The following is a 26,937-nucleotide window of genomic DNA, read 5'->3' on the forward strand; positions in this document are numbered from 1 at the left end:
TTTCTAAATGACCGCATACTGTATTTGTTAAATAGAAGATCTTTTTGTGTGAGCCGCCATGAAAGCATCCTGTGTCGGCAGGCTCTCCCACATTTCTTGCTGTCTGAGGCGCTGTATGAATATGCCAGGAACGGCACCTCACACAGCGTCTTCATTACAATAATTCAGTGCTTGCTTCAATTTCAGTGTTTTAATACTGTGTAAACACTATTCCAATTCAATAGATTTTAATTCTTTCTACTGTTAGCGCTTGGTATGCAGTCGAATTCATATGATGTTGATTTCAGTGCTTCATCCCCACGTTGCCTTGCATTCTTTCACGATCTCCTTGTTTCTGCCTGCACTTAATATATCCTGCATTAGTCTATCTTTATCCACATTTATTTATTTGTATATATGTATTCTTTACGTACTTTTATTTATTTTATTCATTTATTTTTTATGGAAATTTATCCTTTGATGGGGTGGAAAAATTCAGATAGGCCTACATTCAAGCAACAGTAACAAATATAAATGACACGCGGGAGGAAATTAAACGCAGAATAAATATGGAAAATACCTGTTGTTATTCGGTTGGGAATATTTTGTCATCCAATCTTCTCTCAAAAAAATGAAAGTTAGAATTTATAAAACAGTTATATTACCGGTTGTTCTGTATGTGAAACTTGAAGTCACTTTCAGAGAGGAACAAAGGCTAAGGGTGTTTGAGAATAAGGTGTTTAGGAAAATATTTGGGGCTAAGAGGGATGAAGTTACAGGAAAAAGGAGAAAGTTACACATCGCAGAACTGCACGCATTTTATTCTTCACCTAACATAATTAGTAGACAGTGGATGCGGGATGAATTAAGAAAAAGTGAAGTTATTTCGTATCAGAGTATATGGCACGTGCCGCGCCGTCCGTCTTTTGTGTACCTGGCGAGTACAGCAGCGTACAAAACGAAGGAACCCCGATCCGCTCATAGTAACATTGCAACGTAATGTGTGCAGTTGTGTTATCCTGCTCAAGTATTTAGTACGCTTTGAATATGTTGTGCTGATCCATTCATAACGGCAAAACGTTAAATTCGAAATGCAATTAAGAAGTATGAGAGTGACATTTTATATATTAACGAAGACAATATCGTGTGTAATGTATGTAAAATTGAAATAAAAACCAGAAAAACTCAGGCTATAGAGAAACATTGCAACAGTACATCGCACAGGAAATGCGTTGAAATGAAATCTGAGGAACCATCATCATCATCATTATCATCATCATCATCATCATCATCATCATTTAGTTGTGCAGGTCTAACGACACGTGCAACATGATGCTCAGTACAAATATTCCTCTAAAGAAATTGGGTGATCCCCATTCTAGAGGTTTTCTTCAGAAATTCTCTCGATACAAAAACTGGTTAAGCGATAGGCGAAGACGATTCAGCTTCGACAACTTACGAGAATATATCGTCGTTTACTGCAACTCTAGTAATTGCATCAATGATGACGAGGACTGAACCTTGCAAGGTATGTATTACAGTACGTTATTTTTCTTTTCCTTCTGACTGTACGGAGATACAGTAGCATATTGACGTCGTCTGTTTACGTTTAAGACCTGTTCAGCCAATGGTCTGAATGAAAAAAAATTGTAACATATAGTAAATGTGCACTTACATTCAACGATAAGTCATCCCGCATCCAATGTCTAATTACTAATAATTAGGAACATTAAATCCAGACCTTCGAGATGGGCAGGGCATGTAGCACGTATGGGCGTATCCAGAAATGCATATAGAGTGTTAGTTGGAAGACCGGAGGGGAAAAAACCTCTGGGGAGGGTGAGACGTTGATGGGAGAGTAATATTAAAATGGATTTCAGGGAGGTGGAATATGATGGTAGGGACTGGATTAATCTTGCTCAAAATAGGGACCGATAGTGGGCTCATGTGAGGACGGCAATGAACCTTCGGGTTCTCTAGAAACCATAAGTAAACAAGTATTATTAATTCTTCTTATTTATTTATTTAATTTTTAATTATTTCTTATTTATTGGTAGCAGGGTTCGTAGAGCAAGTAGCGTAGGTCTGGAAGATCCCGGGTTCAATCCCAGGCGAGTATGATTTCCGACAATTATTCTCAACCTCACCAGCATTTTAGACCTTTCCGATATTAACCCTTATATACAATGATTGTATTGTCTTGATTTTATAATACGCAATAATCGTATACAAAACACGGAACATGCTTGCTTAGGCGTGTGTTAAATTCGCTTGCATGTACTTGAAACACGCCGACTACATTCTGTCCGGAGCGTCGTATGTTCACCTCAGACTAATACAAATATACCGATCTCACGGCCCTACTGATTACATAGGGTTGCTAAATATTGATGCGTTCTGTCAGTATTATTGACTCATTAGGTACTACTGATCAGTAGAGCGCGCATTTGGGGTTTGTAAACCGCAAGGTAAGCTGCAATATCGGCTGTAGATATGACCATGAGCAGCACGTAAGACAGTGCAGTGTACTGTCCTCAAACAACCGGAACCACAACTAAGCTTACCTGTACAGTGGTTTGAGCAAAATATTTCTAGTGTTCCGTGAATGCACTTTAAAATATTAAACCACCTATTTTTTTTTTTTTTTTTTTTTTTGCGTTTTACTTCGGTACATTTATTAGAATATATACAATTTATTGTGTTACAGCATTATAAAACATATACAGGGACATCATTTTATTTTCACTTCAATTTTTATTGTACCTGAGTTTTTGAATGGACTTCACTCCCACCCCTTCTATTAATGAAGTTCCAACTCCACACAGAGCCAAGACAGCAGATAGTAAGCAGTACTGAGTTACTGAGTATAGTACGTTCCAGAAATATGTTCGAGTTTTCCAGTGACGAAAGAGCTTTCAATATTGAATCATATTTTCGCACAGGTACTGTCCGTTTGCCTACGTCGCATCCCGATTTCCCCCACCTGCTTCTGCTCGCCCCTCTGTAAAAGCTGGGCTGTCTTAGCTCATTTCTGAAAATGTTAATTTCTCTTAGGAATTGGGCGTTTATACAGCTGTTTAATTTAACTTAAATAAAAGGGCCTCGTTAAGTAATTAACTGTCACGTGATATCCTCCCTTTCTACAATCATGCGGCATAACCACTTGGACGGACAGTAGAATGCATGTCTGAGTAATTTTATATTTTCGGGTCGGGCAGAAGTGAAGATTGAATTAACAGTACGTAGAGTAGGTATAGAATTATTTCAACATGAGTTACTAGTACGAAGGACGAAACTGGCAATTGGAATTAGATGCAATAGTCTATAGTGCGATAATATGCACAAAAGAACTGAAGCCTGTATCGAAATGAACGGCCACCATTTTCAAAATTGTGTTTAAATATTTATATTATGATTATTTTTCAATTTAACTTCTTTCTCTATATTGTACAAATGTGCTGTAGACAGTATAATATACACCGCATAATGAATACGTTCGCATGGATAACTCACTTCGTGAGTAAAAACACTTATTCTTAATACAGTACTGTACTTTGATTAAAGAAAAACCTAATGAAAATTATCAAACTCAAAATCGCGATATTTCCTAGTTTGCGTAAATGGATGAACTACTTTTCTTCCTTTCTATACCTAGTAGAGTGATCAGTATCATCGAACTCCAGTCTTGGAGGGGGGAGCAAGCGGTGTTTCCGGTTCTCTAAAGGTATAGACAGGTTAATATTAAAAATGTTAGTAAAAATAAAATGATGTCCCTGTATTTACAATGCATTTATACAGTTAGCCACATAATTACAGGAAAAATGAATTTTTTACTGCATTACTTTCCTCTCATTCATGGTTGCACTTCTTGCAATGGACAACAATATATGAAGAGTCCACTGCAAGAATGATGGATGTCATTTGGAATACATTTTGCAGGAGAAGCAATTGAAAGTTTGAAATGCTTAGCGCTCAATGCTTAACTGTGATTTTCCGATCATTACTGGACAATGACTATCAGTGTTAATGCCATATAACTCTGTATGTACTTTCTATATGTATTAAGCTATGCATTGACAGTCTTGGTTCATTTTCGACAAGAAAGTGACATCCATCATTCTTTCAGTGGACTCTTCATATTTTATAGGGGTTTAAGAAGCGAACCTCTTAAGATATTCAGTTAGGCAGCATTTAGACTGCGAAAAACTTCTCTCTAGAACGCATGATGTGGCAGGGGCGAATTTAAAATTTGATACCTACCGATACATCATTATTTTAATCTATTTCGCTACTCAAAATCCAATATAAATTCTTAAAATTAGGCCTACTCTATATACAGGGTGTTTCCGAAGTGGTGTTACAAACTTTCAGGAATGATGGGGAAGGGCACATGTATCAATTTGAGATAAGGAACCCTGGTCCGGAAATGACTGAGTCGAAAGTTATAAGCAAAAATAGTTGTGTGGAAGTGGAATTGTAATTTGGTACCACGTGCCCTCCTTCCCTTAACTTTTGGAACAGTCGTGGAAAAATGGTATGGACCGGATGTCTCCTACGTGGGTACGTGCAGCTTGTACAGTCGATCAGTCCTAGTGAAATGGAGGAGTAGACGAGAGCGGAATAAGCAGGCCTGATTTTCGAATACGGATGAGCCAATGGGAACAGTAGACAAGCTCACAGATTGTATCGGGTCTAGTACCCACGTAGGAGACATCCGGCCCATACCATTTTCCCACGACTATTCCAAAAGTTAAGGGAAGGAGGGCACGTGGTGCCAAATTACAATTCCATTTCCACACAAGTATTTTTGCTTATAACTTTCGACTCAGTCTTTTCCGGACCATGGTTCCTTATCTCAAATTGATACATGTTCCCTTCGTCATCATCCCTGGAAGTTTGTAACACCACTTCGGAAAAATCCTGTATATATAAAATTAAGTAAACTAGACTTACGGGTGTAATAAATGTATTCTCTTCTCGCAAGATTTGTCCGTAGGTAAGTGTTGAGGTCCGAACTGTTCAACAAATAACTGCAGCTTCAAATGCCTAGACTGATCTGCTTTCAGCATATCTTACCGATGTTTTGGTAGAAAGGTAAATAAATGCCACGAAATTAAGTAAAGAAGTACGGTAGCATGAGACGAATTACGGTACGAATAAAGAAATGTTGTATGTAGTGCAGAAGCGCGAATAAAAAAGTGAAGACGTGTGGATAAATATGAACTAAGAGTGGAAGTTAAGGGGAGTTGGTCATTATCGCACGCAAAATAATGGTAAAAATAGCCTCTCTTCAAGCAGTCATAAATATAATACTATTTATCACAGCTCTCTTATTTTTTTAGTGATATATGTATACACATTAATCTTTGAAATGAAAAAGAATGGTTAATCTAGAGTAAATCTTTATCCTTAAATTAATTTTTTTAATTAAGCACAATTTTCTTTATAAATCCACTACATGTCTGTAATTAGGTACATTCTATTCACTTATTATAGCACATATTGGATTGAAAATTTGACCACTTACTGCTAATAGATACTAAAACATACCCTACTAAAATTATTCATGTATCTATAATATTATGGGCATAGGGCTTATAGCAATCATCACCGTCAATAAATTAAAAAGGAATTGAAGATTAGTATGAGCCGTATGCCCATAATATTACAGATATTTTAATAATTTTAGAAGGGTATGTTTTAGTATCTATTAGCAGTAATTGGCCAAAATTTTAATTCAATGTGTGCTATGATAAGTGAATAGAGTGTACCTAATCACAGGTATGTAGTGAATTTATATAAAAAAATATGATTAAATTCAAAAATTAATTTAAGGGTAAGATTTACACTAGATTAACCATTCTTCTTTCATTTTAAAGCTTAATGTGTATACATATATCACTAAAAAAACGAAAGAGCTGTGATAAATAGTATTACAATTTTGACCGCTTGAAAATAGGCTATTTTTACCATTACTTTGCATGCGATAACGTCCAATTCCCCTTAAGTGTTCTAGGAAGTGTAGAAGTACGGAGTAAGCAAAGAACTGCTGAAGAATTGTAAATATGTGCTATGAAATCACGTACACACCAGTGAGTTGTGAGTGTAAAGTCAACGTACCTGAGAGGTGCAACCCACCCACAGTCGTGACGTCATTAAAGCACTCCGTACAGTAAATTTGTATTCTCTCAATACGCACCACATCTGCACTCTTTAATGATCAGTATTACTGATCGTATAATGCCTTCATAGTGAGTAATGACTCATTTTGAAGGCTTTGAGTACTTCTACCCTTTCACTGGGAACAGTCAGATGGTGCTACATTGGCATACACTATTCAAATTGCGACAGTGTAAAGGTATATTTCCTGCTGTTGGATAATGTGCACATCCGTATTAGAGGACGCTTGTGTACAAGAGGACATTTTGAGCATTGGTCTAATAAAAGGTACTGAGGATTTGTTGTTGTTGTTATTATTATTATTATTATTATTATTATTATTATTATTATTATTAGCAAGTAAATCACCTTAATTATTAATTAAATGTTTGACTTATCATAACTATGAAGCGGCTGCAAATAAAAATAACGAATGATTTTTTTTGCTCTAAATATCGCATAGCCGGTTGACTTTTCCTTTTGAATCACCTTGTACGATCTATTCCATTAATGCCTTCACGTCTTTAAGTTGTGTTTTCATTTAGTACTTCATCCCTCTTTCACGACTATTCTACAGGGACATCATTTTATTTTTACTTCATTTTTTATTGTACCTGAGTTTTTGAATGTACTTCACTCCCACCCCTTCTACTAATGAAGTTCAACCGTCCTCCACACAGATCCAAAACCGCATATACAGTCATAGTAGCCTTAGTCACAGTACGTTCCAAAAATATGTTCCCGTTTTCCAATGACGAAATAGCTTTCAATATTGCATCATTCTCGCACAGGTACTGTAATCCATTTGCCTACGTTTCATTCCGGTTTTCCCCACCAGCTTCTATTCGCCTCTCTGTAAAGGCTAGTGGCTGCGTTGTTATCAGCTCTTTTCTGAGAACATTAATTTCTGTTAGGAATTGGACATCTACTTAATATTATACCCTTACAACTGTTTCAAAGAACTTAAATAAAAGGGCCTCGTTAAGTAATTAACTGTCACGTGATTTCCCCCCCTTCTACGATCCTGCGACATAACCACTTAGACGGACAATAGATAGCATGTCCGAGTAATTTTATCTTTTCGGATCGAGCAGAAGTGGAGATTGAATTTACAGTACGTAAGTTACTCTTTTACAGAGTAGGTGCAGAATTAGTTCAACATGAGTTACTACTACGAAGGACGAAACTGGTAATTGGAATTACACACATTACAACTGAAGCCTGTATCGAAATGAACCGCCACCATTTTGAAAAATGTGTTTAAATATCCATATTATGATTATTTTTCAATTTAACTTCATTCTCTATAATGTACGCTAATGTGCTATAGACAGTATTAATATACACTGCATAATGAATACGTCCGTATGGACAGCTCAGTTCGTGAGTAAAAACACTCGTTGTTAATACTGTACTGTATTCTGATTAAACAAAAACCTAATGAAAATTATCAAAATCAAAAGCGTGATATTTCCTAGTTTACGTAAATGGATGAACTACTTTTCTTCCCTCCTATACCTAGTAAAGTGATTTGTTTGTATATTACGCCAGTATCATCGAACTCCAGTCGTGGAAGGGGGTAGCAACCGTTGATCCAAAGGTATAGCCAGGTTAATATCAGAAATGTTAGTAAAAATAAAATGATGTCCCTGTACTACTGCAACCTCTGCGATAGCTGAGAGGTCAGAACTTCAGCCTGCCACGCAGGCGGCCCGGGTTCGAGTCCCGTTCAGGTCTGGAATTTTTCATTGAAAAATCCACAGTGACACTTGTGGTGGACAAGCTCGCAGTTGGGGTTTTTCTCGGGGTTCTCCCGTTTTTCCCCATATTAGGTATTTATATCATTCCGTCGCCATTTTCTTCATTTCGTTATAATTCCGTAGCATTCCCAGATCGCCGGGTGGAGACGCAAGTAGGGTGCTGGCCTGGGGACGAGTGGGGTTGCCTGTTAGAAACCTGGGTACAAAGAGAACCTTGGTGTGGTCAGCCGGTGTGGATTTGGGAATGCGCCATTAGAGGGTTAGCACTGTATACCTTAACAGGTCGCAGTGCTGAGCCATAGTGCCCCCCTCCATAAATTCCATTCCATTCCAAGTACAGTATGTATACAGGACAGAGATAGCCATTCATATGAGCAGTGGCGTGTCGCTGTACTTCTGTAATGTTGCCATACTTCGAAAATGAGTTGTAGATTTGTAGCTACTACTTTAGCATGAACACCACTGAAAACCGGAATAAACAATAGAGCCGTGTCAAGCCGCACGTGTATGGTAGGGGTGGAGGTAGAAACTTAGGGCCATATTCATAGACATTCTTAGCGCGGGCTTCCGGTGGATGATCGGCGAACTAACGTTTTTCGTATTCATAAACCAGTGTTAGCGATAAGATATGATATGAATCCTGTACAGGTAATCAGTCAAAAGCCGGGGCTAGTTTAGCACACTCGTAGCGCGGGCTAGCGAAATGTCTATGCATAGCACCCTTAGTTTCGTTGTGAGTACGACTAAAGAAAGAAACAGCACCGTCGCACAATGTGCAATTTTCCCAATCTAGGTGGACAAAAATCAAATTTCGACTTGTTCAGTTATGCATAGGTGAATAGGAATTCGTGTTCTTTATTCGAAAAATGTTGTGAGTAATAGATTTTACTGATTTGACAGCGGCAAACTACATTTAGAAGGGTATAAACTTTGAGTTCTTCCTAACAATTCTAGCTCCTGTTCAGTCGTAGAGAGAGAGAGAGAGAGAGAGAGAGAGAGAGAGAGAGAGAGAGAGAGAGAGACACTTATTAGTGATTTATTGTGTTCTGAAACATGGAATTTGTTCAAATAGGTACGTTCTTATTAATGTAACTTCAATTACAAATTTATAAAGTATTTTCCTCCTTACAGTAGGGTTTAAATATCACAATTGAAAAACTTACGTTTTTAAAGTTCTCCAAATATAATGCGAGTTTTAGTATAGCCGGGCACGTCCGGTTACAACAATTCTTTTACCATTTAATACAGCATCATTTAGAGTGTTGAATCCTTGTTTTAAAGTTTGCGCGTTCTTTCGCATTTATCAGTAATTAATTTTTTTCAGTGGTGGGGCGTACGATAACTGTTCCATGTTTGGCTTAACAGCAGAAAATAATCATTAACTAAGGAAGTTTTTAATCACTGTGAGAGTGTTTTAGGCCTACAATATCATTCACATGATATAGAATATCAGTTTAAAAATACATTGGACACATTTTTATCTAACCTTAACAAACACACAGTCAATGAGAACGCAAATCATTAGGTAGACAAAATTAATAACTTCTCTGCAGTCTAACGCATTGTTATGAAACTTTGTACATGACTTACAGGTGGCACATATATTTTGTGTACAAACTCTGATTACGTTTTCAAGAGAAAACTACCCCTCTACAGTATACCGGGTGCATTTAGACAGAATTAGCTTCTCTCCTATCTAACAGATGTTTATTGAACATTGTACGGAAGTTACAGGTAGCATATATTTTTGTATACAAACTATACAGGGTGTTTAAAAAATACGGGGCATAATTTCAGGTATGTATTTCCCATATGTAGACAATCAAAATAGTTCATTACAACATGTGTCCGAAAATGCTTCATTTCCGAGTTATGGCCTTCACAATATTGAAATTCACCGGAACCATACCTCATGTTTTAGAAGACACTCCACTGATCAATCGTCAACACATTCACTTCTTGCATGATGGCGCTCCTGCACACTTCAGTCGTACGGCTCGCCGGTACTTGGATCGAAGGTTTCTTGATCGATGGATAGGTAGAGGTGGCCCAATTGCTTGGCCTCCACGCTCACCTGATCTGAAGCCTCTCGATTTCTACTTGTAGGGCCATTTAAAACCATTGGTTTATTCGTCTCCGGTGCCTGATTTGGAATCCCTTCGGGATCGAATTGTGGCTTGTTCTGAGGACATACGCAATACTCCTGGAGTTTGGGATCGTGTTCGCAGGTCAATGAAACATCGATGTGAGGTCTGTATTCAAGCAGGAGGTGGACATTTTGAACATCTTCTGTAATGACAACGACCTGCGGAAAGAAAAACGTTCCGGTGAATTTCAATGTTGTGAAGGCCATACCTCTGAAATGAAGCATTTCAGGACACATGTTGTAATGAACTATTTTGAATGTCTACATGTGGGAAATACATACCTGAAATTATGCCCCGTATTTTTAAACACCCTGTATTAACGGTTTTATAAGTGGAACTACTCCTTTTACGGATGCATTTAAACAAAATTAATAAATTCTCTAACAGATTTTTATGAAACTTTATACAGAAGTTTCAGGTGGAATATATTTATTTTCTCTACAAAGTCTGATTATGTTTTATAAGAGGAATGGTCTCTTTATAGTGATGCATTTAGACAAAACTAACAACTTCTCTCCTATATAATATACTTTTATGCAACTTAATACAATTACTAGACCTACAGGTAGCATACAGATGTAATCAGAATTTGTACACAAAAACATATGCTACATGTAACTCCTGTACAAAGTTTCATAAAATCTGTTATAGAGGAGAGAAGTTAATCTTATGCAAATGTACCTCCTGTAAAGGAGTACTTCCTCTTTTGGAACTGTAGATATAGTTTATACACAAAAAATATATCCTACCTGTAACTTCCGTAAAATTTTTCATAAAAACTTGTTAGGAGAAAAATTACTATTTTTGTCTAAAACCACCCCGTATAAAGGGGTAGTTCCTCTTGTCAGAGTTTGTACACAAAGAATATGTGCTATCTATCAGGTCTGTACAAAGTTTCATAACAATCCGTTGGAATGCAGAGAAGTTATGAATTTGCGTTATTGCACACTGTGCGGCGCTGGGATTCGAGCTTGAGTCTCCCACTTCAGCGAGTCCTGAAAGACGTAACGCCTTTATAGAGAGCTCATTTGTGCAATGAAGTGGTACTGGATGGCTCATGAGGAAGTTTGTCAGGAATGCGGCATAACCCAGCCGCTCCTACTTCCAGGCGTAGGTTGACAGAACGGCACTTAGTCACTATCACAGTGCTACAATAATAATTGATCACCGTAAAAGAAAGAATTGGCTCATATTCATTAAAGGAGCAAAATGAAAAGTTATGTATACGTAAATGCATCGGTTTATGCAAATTCAATGGCTTTAGATAGTGAATGTAAATTTACCACGTCACGTCGGAATCTGAAGCCAGAAACGTCGCCGTTACCGTCTTCGTTGCCCTGACCATTAAATTATTATATTGCCCATCACATTGGCTTAATTACCTTCCGCTCGCCTATTGATGTTCCATTGCCTCCACGTAAAGGTAAAAAGGTAAAGGTATCCCCGTAACATGCCATGAAGGCACTTGGGGGCCATGGAGGTAGAGTCCCATGCTTTCCATGACCTCGGCACTAGAATGAGTTGGTTTGGTCGGCACCACGCTCTGACCGCCTTTTACCCCCGGGAAAGACCCGGTACTCAATTTTATAGAAGGCTGAGTGAACCTTGGGGCCGTTCTGAAAGTTTGGCAACGAGAAAAAATCCTGTCACTACCTGGGATCGAACCCCGGACCTTCCAGTCCGTAGCCAGCTGCTCTACCAACTGAGCTAACCATTGCCTCCACGTACTTGCATTAACAACTCTTCTGCAGTGACTGATGTCATTTTTAATGTACAGCTTTAGGGCACAAAAATGACCAAACTCTTATAACATGAATTTGTCTTTTCTTTTTTTTTTTTAATATAGCTTTGTTATAGATTAGTTATAACTCTTGATCCATAAACAGATAGAAGAAGCAATATACAAACAGAGCGGAGTCGTGCATAATAAATACGTTCGCGCGTAAACCTAAGCTCTCACGGAATCAACCGAAGTTTTCCGAAAGGTGGCTTGACGTATGACAGCCGGTCAGTTTTTTGTGTAACGTTATTATGATAAGGACCATGAAAACAACAAGGACCGCTCTAACGGCAGCGATAAAGACGAGGACCATGATAAGGATCAGAACATGAACCATGATAAGCACCACGACAACGATCACGATAAGGACCACAAAATGGAGCATGATAAATATCACGATAAGAACCATGAAAGGACTATGATAACAACCAAGAAAGGAAAATAATAGAATCACGAAAAGATCGCGATAAGTACTGCGTCAAAGTTAACAAGGACCACGACAAGGACGAAGAAAAGACAAGGACCACGATAAGGATGACGATATGGGCCACGAAAAGCACTCTGATAGGGATCACTATAAGGATCACGACAATGATCACAAGGAGGACTATAATAGAGATCACAAGGACCATGATCGCGATAAAAACTATGAAAATGACAAGGACAAAGACAAGGACAACGATAAGTTAAGGACAAATACAAGGACCACGATGAGGATCATGACATGGGAAACAACGAGCACCACGAGAACGATCATAAAAGGGACCACGACATTGGGCCACGATAAGGATCACAAAGAACAGGATTGCCATAAGAACTACGAAATTGACAAAGACCACTCACTATACGACCGCGACAATAACAAAGGCAGGGACCAAAAAAAGCACCACGAGAATGACCACTATAGGAATTAAGACATGGGCTACGATAAGGATCACGACAAGAACCATGATAGGGACGAAGACCACGATAAGGACTATGACAAAGACAACAAATATCTAATAAGGACCATGATGAGACCAGCAAGGAAGACGATAAGGACTATTTACAATGCCAACAAGAACCACGATAAAGACAAAGGCCACGATAACGGACGTGTCAAAGACAACAAGGACCACGAAAAAAAAAACAATAAGGATCACGATAAGGACCATGACAAGGAAAAGAAGGACAAATATAAGAAACGCAACATCGACAAAGACAAGGACCACGATAATAATTACGAAATGGACCACGTAAAGGACAAAGTCCACGAGAAGAGTCACGACATAAACCACGATAAAGACCAAAATCACGATAAGGACCATAACAAAGACAACAAACACCACGATAAGGATCATGATAAAGATAACGATAACGATAATGACCATTGCAATGACAAAGATCACGATAAGGACCACAACAAAGATGAGGACCAAAATAAGAAACATGACAAAGACAACTATGATCACGATACGGATCATGGCAAAGGAAAAAAAGGATCATTATAAGATCTACGGTAACTATCACGATAAGGTCCACGACATGGATCACGATTAGTATCACAAGAACCAAGACACTGATCATGACGAGGACCACGATTCACGTCTTGATACTTAGGCATATCGTGGTTCTTGTCGTTGACCTTGTCGTAGCCCTTATCGTGGTCTTTGTTGTCTTTGTGAGGGCTCTTATGCTGACCCTTGTTGTCTTTGTCGTTGTCCTTACTGTGATCCTTGTCCTTGTCATGGTCCTTATCGCGACGATTGTTGTCTTTGTTGTGCCCCCATTTTATAATCGGAATCAGTATTTTAATAATAATAATAATAATAATAATAATAATAATGGCTTTATTTAACCTGTCAGAGTTAAGGCCGTAAGGCCTTCTCTTACACTCAACCAGGATTAAAACTTGCTTACATAGTTGAACATAAAACTGGATCAGAATTAAGTAATTACATACTGATACAATTTAGGTACATAATGAGATAAAAAGAGGTAGTTACATAAAAATTTACCTCATAAAATAAAAATAAACATAGTGGAATACATATTAATGTTGTTAGAATCAAATACGAATGACATAAAAACAGAAGCCGATAATTCAATAAAAAATGTACACAGTAGAAATGAAAATAAACACATATTAATATTGTTATATAACTTTATATTTGTTGATTACAGTTGTTTCTAAATGATTAGTATTTATTAAAGAAGCCTATGGTATAATTAAAAAATGGCTAATAAAGGAAATTAATTGAACTTAATCACGTGCTGTAACGTGTTGCTTCGATAATTCTAAAAATGTGGTGCTACTTATCATAAAAATTTCTTTAATTTTCGAACAGTGAGTTTCGAAAAATTTTCGTAATTCAGTTCAATTGTATTCTTCCGCACATAGAGCATTCTGACGTTTATACCTTTCACTCTTTAATGTTTTAACCAGCAGTTGAACACGTTATAGGTAATATTATATGCTCGCAAGTTTTGTGGCAAGGCACTCCACGCTGGGCATGCGCGATACCTAGTTTTTCGAGAAATATTCTAGCCGGGCAAACTTTCTGACCACAATTTTACATAGAGCCTTTAGCCGGGGAAAACTTTAGTTCACAATAAATTTTACATAGTGTAGAGCTTTACTTTAGAGCAGATCAGTTCAAATGAACAAAGGTCGCATTTATATGGAGATAATTCAGCTGCAGTATGACATTGACCTTTGAACAATAATTGATCAATAATGGTATATTTTTCTTTTTCTTTTTTTTTTTTCATAATTAGATCTCATAACTGACATTTAATCACAGGTTAATCACAAATTACTTCCTCTCGAATTAACCACGTGATCACGTCACGTTTATGAAACTTTTTGTTCGCGCCTTGTCCACCTGTACGTTTTGATTCGCCGCGTGTTCAAGTATGGATTTGAGACAGATTGTTTGTTTCAATAGAAACCACTTTCTTTCCCTAAACTTTTAATATTTATTTAGTCATGGTAATCTTCGGTTAGTCACCGCTGTGGAGTAATGGTTAGCACGCCTGGCCATGAAACGAGCGGGCCTGGGTTCAAATCCTGGTTGAGACAGGTTACTTGCTTGAGGTTTCTCCGGGGTTTTCCCTCAACCCAATAAGAGCAAATGTTGGGCAACTTTCGGCGTTGGACCCTGGACTTTATCACGTTCATCTCATTCAGACACTATATAACCACAGCAGTTGAAAAGCGTTGTAAAATAACCAATAAATAAATAATATTCAGTTGCAGAAGCAGCCTTAAACAATGGAACAGTATCCTTAGCAAAGTAGCTGAATCGAAACGAATCTGCGAGGCATATTCTGGGCACATGTCCCGTTTACATTGGCATTGTGCCAACAGTTTTTGAATGCCAAATAATTGCTTTCCACCCATTTTTGTCATCTTTTATCTGTGCCAGTATCTTTCCCTCCAATCTACAATGTCAGATCTCTCAATCAAGATTTCCCTTTGCGCGTGTTTTTATTCCATCTCAACTCCAACTTACTCAGAGCACTTGGTAAGGCATGAAATTTTCACGGAAAGAGTATTTATCTTTTCATGGATGGCAGTTTGTAGCAAGCCAGCACTTTATAATCTTTTACCAATTTTAATCAACGTCTTTGAATCCCCAGTGTGGTTAGCTGTTCTCGCTGTTCAAGATGCGAGAGGTAATGTTAACAGACACATTTTTTCACTATCATTCGATATTTTGAATCTACCTTTGAAATTAAAGTTTCCCTCCATTCCACCTTCAGTCTATATTTCAGTATTATTTTCATAATTATTGTTGTATTAACTAAAATTGTGTAGATATGATTTAGTATTGTGACTGACCTAAGGATATTTTTTGTTTCTTTTAATACATGTTTTTTTTTTTTGAAACACAAGTAAAAACGAGTAAAATTGTACTTTAATTTTCTGTTTTAAATATCTGAAAGATATCCTCTACGCAAATTGCACACTGTAGTTCTGCATAACAGGCACGTACAGTAGTGGCAAAAAATCCTGACGAACGGAAAAATAAAAAAGTCCCCGAAATGAGCCACTGCGCATGCCACAACCGCTTTCACAAGATAGCGAGTAATCTTGAAATTGTTGTAGTTTCGGCTGCTGACGTAGCCCATTTCGAAAGCCATTAGAAAAAAAAAAGCTGGTAAAATTCATGTTATGGGAATAATAAGTTAATTAAGTAGTAAAATATCGCTGTAATCGAAAAGCATTGGGAATAAATTTGAATAAGGAACAAAAAAAAGTTTCCTTCCCAGGCAGGATTCGAACCACGAAAGTATTAGTTACTAGTCTATCGTGCTCTGGAGTGAACAAGGCTCTGAAATCAGCTACAAGTGTCGGTCCGGTTTTTTGCCACTACTATACATAAATAGAAGAAATTGCTTCAACTAAGTTATTGACGACTATACAGGGTATAAGGGGTATAAGTGCTGTCCTTTTCACAGTCGTCGGGGACGGTATACAGTATCAAAAAATGTAGTTTTTCCAGAAAGAAAATTCTTATTTTATTTACGTTACACAATTACGAAAACAGTTACATAAGTAGGTATACCTAGCAAAGAGTTAGTATTAGTTTAAATAAATATTTGTGTGTTCTGTTACGTTTTTGTGAAATTAAATAAAAATGCATACTTAAATTTGTTAATATTCTGGCATCAGAGACGTGGCAACTTGTACTCTGCACAGACGTAAGTACGAGTCAGCTGAGTTCAAGCTCCCACTCTATAGGTCTGTTGTAGAGCGGATGACAGTTCAGTTCGGAGTATCCGATAATCAGCTTACAATGTCATTTCGGGTCGTATTCATAGATATTCTTAGCGCGGGCTTCCGGTGGATGATCAGCGAACTAACGTTTTTCGTATTCATAAACCAGTGTTAGCGATATGATATGAATCCTGTACAAGTAACCAGTCGATAGTCGGGGCTAGTTTAGCACGCTAGTAGCACGGGATAGCGAAATGTCTATGAATAGCACCCTTACAGTTTAGGAATATCATTTTATTAATTTATGGAGAAAGTCGTAATTCAAATGAGGCAAGAAAGAAGTACAGTAAACTTTTTCCTCAAAAAGTTTACCTAATCGGCGAACATTTATACATAGATATCATTTTATTTTTACTTCAATTTTTATTGTACCTGAGTGTTTTAATGTACTTCACTCCCACCCTTCTACTAATGAAGTTCAACCGTCCTCGACACAGATCCAAGACCGCATATACAGCCATAGTAGCCTTACCGTCACAGTACGTTCCGAAAATATGTTCGTGTTTTCCAATCACGAAAGAGCTCTTAATATTGCATTATTTTCGCACAGATACTGTCGTCCATTTGCCTACGTCGCATTCCGGTTTTCCCCACCAGCTTCTATTCGCCTCTCAGTAAAGGCTAGTGGCTGGGCTATCTTAGCTCTTTTCTGATAACACTAATTTCTGTTAGGAATTAGACATCTACGTAATATTATACCCATATAACTGTTTAAAATAACTTAAATAATAGGGCCTCGTTAAGTAATTAACTGTCACGTGATTTCCCTCCTTTCTACGATCCTGCGACATAACCACTTGGACGGATAGTAGATAGCATGTGTGAGTAATTTTATCTTTTCGGATCGAGCAGAAGTGAAGATTGAATTTACAGTACGTAATTTATTCTTTTATAGAGTAGGTACAGAATTATTTCAACATGAGTTACTAGTACGAAGGACGAAACTGGTAATTGGAATTACATAGATTATAACTGAAGCCTGTATCGAAATGAACCGCCACCATTTTGAAAAATGTGTTTAAATATCCATATTATTATTATTTTTCAATTTAACTTCATTCTCTATAGTGTACGCTAATGTGCTATAGACAGTATAATATACACTGCATAATGAATACGTTCACATGGACAGCTCAGTTCGTGAGTAAAAACACTCATTGTTAATACTGTACTGTATTCTGATTAAACAAAAACCTAATGAAAATTATCAAACTCAAAAGCGTGATATTTCATAGTTTACATAAGTGGATGAATTACTTTTCTTCCCTGCTATACCTAGTGAAGTGATTTGTTTGTATGTTACGCCATCGAACTCCAGTCGTGGAAGGGGAGAAGCAACCGTTGATTCAAAGGTATAGCCAGGTTAATATCAGAAATGTTAGTAAAAATAAAATGATGTCCCTGTAGCAGTTCCTCAATGATTTTTAGAAACTAGGGGTGCTATTCATAGGCATTTCGCAGCACGCGCTACGAGCGTACTAAGCTAGCCCCGGCTATCCACTGGTTACTAGTACAGAATTCAAATCATATCCTATCGCTAACACTGGTTTACGAATACGGAAAACGCTGATCATCCACCGGAAGCCCGCGCTAAAAATGTCTATGAATACAGCCCTGTGAGTCTCTTACCCATTTCGAAAATCACACAACCAGAAATTTGTTTAAAAGTGATACTGCTTTACGGAAGCGGAAGAGAATAAAATGCTTCATTAGAAAAAATGTTAGTGTGATATTGTGCAGAAAACCATTAATGTTTATTTTTCAGACCTACAAATAAGAATGCAGTAATATTGTTACATATAATATAAATTTACCATAATGTTCTATTAATGAGATTGAAAGTTTGTATTTGCTGTTCGTTTTATGTAAACAACAATATTATCATGGTTTGCTCTGGCATTAGAACAGAGCATCTGTTTTGTACTGGTATCTGGTACCCGCTTGAGGTATATTGTGTACTTATAAACCCCCTCCTCCCCACCCAGCAACGTTGCAAACCGTCTAATATTGTAAACTTTAATAATTGGTTAAATATTGCAATTAGAATAAAATTGTAACGGCAGTTTTTCTTCCTTATGACATGAATAATCATCAGTTAAAATAACGGCACTTATACCCCTTACACTCTGTATAAAACAGGATTTAAACATAATTAATATTAGGGGCCACCCGTGTTTGAACAGTTACCTCTCCATCTGCAGTCGAATGTTCTTGCCATTGAGCTATACCACTGCTTGCTTATAATGTGATAAAATTTCACTATTACAATGAGGGGGAATTGCCTTTATCCCAGCGCGGACGAACGGCTGTCTAAAAATTAGTGTGCGACACACATGTCAAAAATGGTGCTTTGTTCGTAGGTTTGCTACACTTGCCTGCGACCTCATTTCGCAAACATTCCTACTAACAAAGTAAAATTCCTTTTTTAACACTTATATCAGCGGTGACCAAAGCGGGTGTCGCGATTACATCGTGTAATCACAGACATTCAAACGGGTACGAGGAGTTTCCTGTATTTTGCTGTGTGTTTCATTCACGTACTGAAGGCAAGCAGTGGCGGTATCATGTCGCTTTACAAACTCTGTCTCTACAAGCAGTAAGGGATGGTTTTGTAAAGAATGAGAACTTTTTTGGTGTTCTGTCGGACAAAATGTAATACCGGTATGTTTACGTTGCTCAACAGTTCAATTAGGAGTATATAGAAACATTAATTTACACGCTGAATAATAATAATAATAATTATTATTATTATTATTATTATTATTATTATTATTATTATTATTATTATTATTGACCACTAAGTATATTTTTCTATAATTGATCTGTACGTGCATGAATATTCATATTTTTAGATCTTCTCCCTAGAAGGATAAAATTATTAGTTTTTATCTCAATTTAAATTTTCTTAATCTTTAGATGAGGGTAACCATTTATTAGTTATTCATTTAATAATATTATTGTAGAAAAACTGATTCAATATTATGTGCCAACGAACTGTTAAACGTCAGGAATTGATATGTCTTAAATCATAGCCAGGAAGAGAAAGATGAGATAAATAAATGTAAGGAAGTCGGCTACCTAATGTGGTTTGAAATATCTCGTGGTCTAAAGCCTTTTAATAGAACAGAATTTCTCAGAGTAATGATTAAAGTAGTTTAAATAACTTGTCCATAAGAAGTTTTTAATTTTGTAAAACTACGAATTTCTCGACCAAGTATCGAGAAGAATAATTTAGAAAATTCCTGATTGTATTCAAGAGGAAGGTTAAAAAAAAAAAGGAACAAGAAAAATCGTATATTATTCGCTGGCTCTTGATGACAGCAGTGACATTACTGATACAGCAAAGCTTCATATTTTTATCCGCGGGATTGATCAAGATGTTAGTATAGGAACCACCACTGGTTGAATTTTTCTTACCAACTACCTTTCCTCCGTCTCCTTACTTCACAGGCTATCTGTCGCATGTAATCACTGCAGCTCGAGTTTTGATCACCGCTGACTTATATCGTAAGTAACTAATTTGCAAAGCATAACTAAATATAACAGTTTTCTGCGACTCAGAATGGGAATCGTTGAGGGTCGCGTCAAGAATACACAGGCGAGAGAAGATTTCACGTTGAGAGGAATGCATGAACGAGCTCTCCGTGCTGTTGCCACAAATAAATTTGCATGATGAAGTACAAAATATTTTCCCAGAGCAGCTTTCACTTTTGTTCTACATCAGGAAAAATTCCCGTATAACGGTTGAAAAACTGTACACAAAGTGTTCTTACATGAAACCGTTAATATATCAAGTGCAAGTAGCTTTTGCTTTCACTGTAGATAATCACCACTTCAGGATACTGGGGTTTGATCACACGTCCGGGAGAAACTGAACCGTCACTGACCCCGGTCAGGGAATTTTTGTCGCGTTACATGCACGAATCGTTCGGAGGTGCAGTTACAGACGGCTAGCTGCAGGCAGAGAACGCCCGGTCAACGAGATATTCAAAGCCGGAAGAGTTTCAACTCTCAAGAAAGTTTCGTGCTGTAGCCTGCGTCTTACGTAAGACATCGCACATAAAGTACTGTCTTGTTTGACATGGAGCTCGGAAACTGAGTCTAGGCATCTTTACGTTCAATAATAGTAATATACGTTACAAGAGCGGTATGTTGACGTTTTCATGGTCGAGGAAAAGATTGAAAAAGCGAAACGTAGTTGAGCTTTATTAATTTCCGAGAACATGAAAACAAACATACCGCTCGTGTATCGTACATTATTTTGTGCGAAGATCGTTTATTACATACCTGAAAGACGAATTTCTAAATAGTTACAATGAAATCTCCATGTTGGTTTCTGTTTAATGGCGGCAACTTCGGCAAAACCAACATATCTTTCTTCGACATTGTTGCTATAAAATGTTTTCTGTGTTTACTATACTCCAGCAGGCCGTGATATACGTCTGTCTTTTTTTTCCCCCCCAGTCTATAAATGCAAACTTAACCCAGATAAGCCCAAAAAATTTTTGTGATAAAAATAGAGTAGCGCATTAGTTACTCTCAAAAATCGGTTAAATGATGTTGAAATAAACTGAAACAAGGAACGTATATTTTCTAAAGCTAACAAATACTACCAGCATTATCGCACAACTTATAAAATGTCCCTAACACCAACAATGACATAATATCCGAAGGCACTGCAACTGTCCTTAAAAAAGGACGGTGGGGAAATCTGGGTTAAAACAAACGGTAAGGTTATGTAATGATTTATTTTTCATTTTAATATTTTAACAATATTATTTATATAACATATTGCAGTAATAACATCGGCATCTGGAATCTTGTTGATTTTTTCACAGCTTCCTTAATGTTACTTGTATCAGGAATGCAATAAGTTTCGTGGAGTAGTAGACTCTACTTAATTTTTGCATATATTTAAAAACAATAATTAACATTGCAATTTAGGTGAAATTGCAGTGGTAAGTTTCCAATTTATAATTATTACTATGTTAAACGTCTCTAAAAATAATATGTTAAAAGCCTAAAGCAGGAAAATGAATGTCGCGCTTAAGCGGTAAGAAGAGGGAAATTGTTATGTGTATTACGTTGGGAATACTGAATGTGGTATTTCACACTTACCGCGTATTGGTTCTGTGCGGAAAACAAGCAAATACGCACGATCTCGCACAAACAAATTAACTTGGAAAACGCAATAGAAATGTGACCTTAGAACGTCTTAGGTCTAGCACTTCTTCCTTCTTTAGATCCTCCCCATAGACTTCTCTCCCCATAGATTCTTTTCTTCCTTCCTGTCACATTCCATCTCTCTTCCTGTTGTTTCAAAACTCAGTTCTTCTTCTACGTCTTTTTTCTTGTCACATTTTGCAGTTTTGATGAACGCGTCATATTCTTCACTCATTTTTACTGTCCTTCTGAATGGTAATGTCGCAAGATTGTCTAAACTGGGGAAATCACGTGACCGTTATTTACTTAACTGGTCGCTTTTCTGTAAATTATTTTATGCAGTTGTACAGGGACATCATTTTATTTTTAATAGCATTTTTAATATCAACCTGGCTATATCTTTGGATTAAAGGTCTGGAACCTGAAACACCGCTTGCTCCCCCTTCCAAGACTGGAGTTCGATGATACTGGCGTAAAATACAAAACTCTTTACTAGTTATAGGAGGGAAGAAAAGTAGTTCATACATTTATGTAAACTAGGAAATGTCGCAATTTTTAGTTTGATAATTTTCATTAGGTTTTTGTTTAATCAAAATACAGTACTCTATTAACACTTAGTGTTTTTACTCACGAATTGAACTCTCCATTCGGACGTATTAATTATGCAGTGTATATTGTACTGCTACAGCACATTAGCGTACAATATAGAGAATGAAGTTTAATTGAAAAAATAATCAATATGGATATTTAAACACATTTTTGAAAATGGTGGTCGTTCATTTCGATACAGGCTTCAGTTCTTTTGTGCACATTATCGCACTATAGACTATTGTACCTAAATCCAATTACCAGTTTCGTCCTTCTTACTAGTAACCCATGTTGAAATAATTCTTTACCTACTCTATAAAAGAATACCTTACGTACTGCAAATTCAATCTTCACTTCTGCCCGACCCGCACAAATAAAATTACTCAAACATGCTATCTGCTGTCCGTCCAAGTGGTTATGCCGCAGGATCGTAGAAAGGGGGGAAATCACGTGACAGTTAATTACTTAACGAGACCCTTTTATTTAAGTTATTTTAAACAGTTGTTTGAGTACAATATTACGTAGACGTCCAATTCCTAACAGAAATTAATGTTTTCAGAAAAGAACTAAGACAGCCGAGATACTAGACTTTACAGAGAGACGAACAGAAGTAGGTGGGGGAAACCGGGATGCGACGTAGGCAAACGGACGTCAGTACCTGTGCGAAAATATTATTCAATATAGAAAGCTCTTTCGTCATTGGAAAACGCGAACATATTTCTGGAACGTACTATACTCACTAACTCAGTACTGCATACGCGGCCCCGGTTCTGTGTGGAGAACGGTTGGAAGTTTACTAGTAGAGGGTGGGAGTGAAGTACATTAAAAAACTCAGGTACAATAAAAATTGAAGTAAAAATAAAATGATGTCCCTTTATAATATTAGGTAGAAGTCCAATTTCGAGTCCACACTTGTGGAGTAACGGTTTGCGCGTTTAGCCGTGAAACCAGGTGGCTCGGGTTCCATTTCCGGTCGGGAAAAGTTAAGGCTGGTTCACAATAAACCGAGAACGAGAACAGAAATATTGTTAAAAATTTATTTAAATGTGAGCATTCACAATTAACGAGAAGCTTCCCGGAGCCCGGGAACAGGAATGTGAAATTTAATTGTGAATGCTCACACTTAAATACATTTATTTTAACAATATTTCCGTTCTCGTTCTTGTTTCCTTTCCGGGTTTATTGTGAACCAGCCTTTACCTGGTTGAGGTTTTTTTCCGGGGTTTTCCCTCAACCCAATATGAGGAAATGCTGGGTAACTTTCGGTGTTGGACTCCGGACTCATTTCGCCGGCATTATTATCACAGACAAGTAGAAGCGGGTGGGGGAAACCGGGATGCGACGTAACCACTTGGACAACAGTACTTTCACATTGTATACGAAATACAGAAAGACAGTATTGTGTCACATCCACATTTTCTCTATTTAGGCGACTTTGTTTTTCATCCGTTAAATTCTACAACTGAAACAATAATACAAATGTCACTTAAAAATTACTGTGAAGGGAGATGGAAGGATTGCACTTGTAATATTTGCTCATCTCATTCAAACACTAAATAATCTAAGATGTTGATAAAGCGTCGTAAAATAACCTACTAAAAATCCAATTTTGAACAGAAAGTTTTTTAAGGAAAAAGCTAAGACAGGCCAGTCACAGACTTTTACAGACAGGCAAGTAGAAGCGGGTGGGGGAAACCGGGATGCGACGTAACCACTTGGACAACAGTACTTTCACATTGTATACGAAATACAGAAAGACAGTATTGTGTCACATGCACATTTTCTCTATTTAGGCTACTTTTATTCATTCCGTTAAATTCTACAACTGAAACAATGATACAATTGTCACTTAAAAAATTACAGTAAAGGGAGACTGAAGAATTGCACTTATAATATTTGTTAAAGATGAATTTAATGCTGTGAATATGTTACAATATGTTTTATAAATGCTACTCGTTCTTTCCTATTACATCGCCAATCGCAATATCAAATATTGTTAAATTGTATTAATTTAACTTTATTCTATCAGCCGCCTTAGGGAATTGGCCGCACGCACTACATACCTACTAGAAGCGGCCCCGCATTTAATTATATATATAATTTGAACTGGTAATGGAAATTACGGGAAAATGGCAGAACGGATTTTAATAAATGGCCCCTCATTTTGAAGCTTGGAATCCAAAGTTTTTCGGAAAAATAGTAGTTTTCAGTGAAATGTCAATTTTCCTACATAATTTTCATATTTTCCAAAGTCCATCTGTCGTCAGTTTTGAGAACTAGGTAATTGCATTCAGGAGAAGCGAAGCGAGCATCAAGTCGGCAGTGTTGCATTTCAGAATAAAACAAAACACACACTACAGTAAACAATATTACACGAAGGCCATGATCTGCAAGAATGCTGACATATTTAGAGCTCAAATTAAATTGGTTATTAAAAACTTAACTTACTAAAAATAATTTACAGGTTCGATTCTGTGGTGTGTAATTTTCTGGGTACAGCTGTGTATTGCATATTAAAAATTACAAAACTTGAGGCGGTTTGATGACATGATTACTATTAGAAATGAAATATTATTGTAGTTAATGCCGTGATGTGACTATTTTTCATTAATTATACATATTAATGCTATATTGATGATATGAAAGTGAAACGTTTTGGGGTTACATAAGTAGATGTAGAGAATAACTTAAATTAGATTTTGATTTCTATATTTTACTGAGTGGCGGCTATATAGTATATGTTACTGAAAGCTATAAAACGTACGTAAGATAATAATATTATTAAAAATCAAAATTTTTATAGTTATTAATCCAGTGGGGTTGGGTATTTTTCATATATTTAATGACGGTATGGTGTAGATATTTATATGCGTCGTTCTCTTCAGTATTGGCTCGAGAGAGAGAGTATCTTTCATTATTATGGAAGCAAATAACTTTCAGAATGTCTGGTATTCTTCATTGAAAATAAATCTGAAAAATGTTTATTTGAACGTCTAATGAAGTTAGTTTGCAGCATTTGCTGCACAAGCCACTAGTATAAATTAATTCTGAATTGTGAAGGTCCACCAGGAATAAAAGTGTAAGGTTGGTTGCCAAATATATCATATACCATAATTCTGACTTGTACGTAATTTATTTTGTGCGAGATCTTGCGTATTTGCTTGGTTTCCGCACAAAACCAATCCGCGGAAAGTCTGAAATTCCACATTCAGTATTCCCAACCTAACACACACAACAATTTCCCTCTTCTTACCGCTTAAGTGACATTGATTTTACTGCTTTAGGCTTTTAACATATTATTTTTACAGACGTTCAGTATAGTAATAATTATAAATTGGAAACTTACCACTGCAATTTTACCTAAATTGCACTGTTAATTATTGTTTTTAAATATTTGCAAAAATTAAGTAAACTCTACAACTCCACTAAAGTTACTGCATTCGTGATGCAAGTAACATTAAGGAAGCCGCGAAAAAATCAACAAGATTCCAGACTCATCATAGACTGGGGGAAAAAAAGACAGACGTATATCACGGCCTGCTGGAGTACAGTAAACAGAAAACATTTTAAAGCAACAATGTTGAAGATAGATATTTTTGTTTTGCAAATTTGCCGTCATTGAACAGAAACCAAGGTGGAGATTTCATTGCAACTAATTAGAAATTCCTCTTTCAGATATGTAGGCCCCTAATAAACGATCTTCGCACAAAATAGTGTACGATACACGAGCGGTATGTTTTCTTTCAATTCTCGGAAATTAAAAAAGCTCAACTACGTTTCGCTTTTTCAAACTTTTCCTCGAACATGAAAACTTCAACATACCGCTCTTGTAAAGCATATTACTATTGTACACAGATTTGGGAAGTTACACATAAAATTAAGCTCTACGCGACGCTTAAAATAAGCGTAAAAGTGCGTGATTTATGTTGTAATTGCAAAAAATATATATAAATTCGAAACTTGCTGTAATAGATTAAATAAAGTGTTAAATTGTTACTCGTGTTACTTGCGACAATTCATTCGAGCTCTTCATATGAATTCTTCATTCCTCCTGTCATTTAGAACGATAAGCAGTTCATTTAGAGCGATAAGCAGTACACAGTGTTTCCGCGTGTCGCTAAGGCCACTCCCTGACGGGTCGGTAGAGCATCGGTACGGCAGCCATATATTTTAATTGGCAGTCTCACACGGGTCGGCGCGGAGCAGTACCGATACAACACGTTTTCGGCATGCAGTCTTGCTGTACATTTCTCACTCGGCAAGCAGCGATTACCGAGTGAAGTTGTGAATATTTCCATTTGTAATAAATAACATTTTACCATTGTGTCAGTGGAGGAAATACAGTTAGTTCTTGAGGCAGAGAAATATCTATTTCTTTACAATTTCAAATTGGCGGAATATTCACGAAAAGACATAATAGTAAAGGCGTGGGGAGAAGTTGCTAAAAAAAAAACAGCAGTCTCAGGTAATATTTTATACTAATACAGTGAAACTTCCCAATAGCGGACACCGCCGGGAAAAAATGAAATGTCCGTTATTTAGAAGTGTCCGGTATTTAGAAAATCCTTAGTATGTATACAGTACATTAAAATTTCTCAT

General features: G+C 36.9%; 1 protein-coding gene across 1 annotated transcript in view; it reads left to right on the forward strand.

The window, feature by feature from the left end:
* The window catches only part of Cerk (Ceramide kinase), a 232,528-nt gene that overhangs the window by 103,356 nt on the left and 102,235 nt on the right, over nucleotides 1-26,937 (forward strand). The gene's annotated exons all lie outside the window — the stretch shown is intronic.

This window comes from Periplaneta americana, chromosome 10, assembly GCF_040183065.1.
Source record: "Periplaneta americana isolate PAMFEO1 chromosome 10, P.americana_PAMFEO1_priV1, whole genome shotgun sequence".
Classification (NCBI taxonomy): domain Eukaryota; kingdom Metazoa; phylum Arthropoda; class Insecta; order Blattodea; family Blattidae; genus Periplaneta; species Periplaneta americana.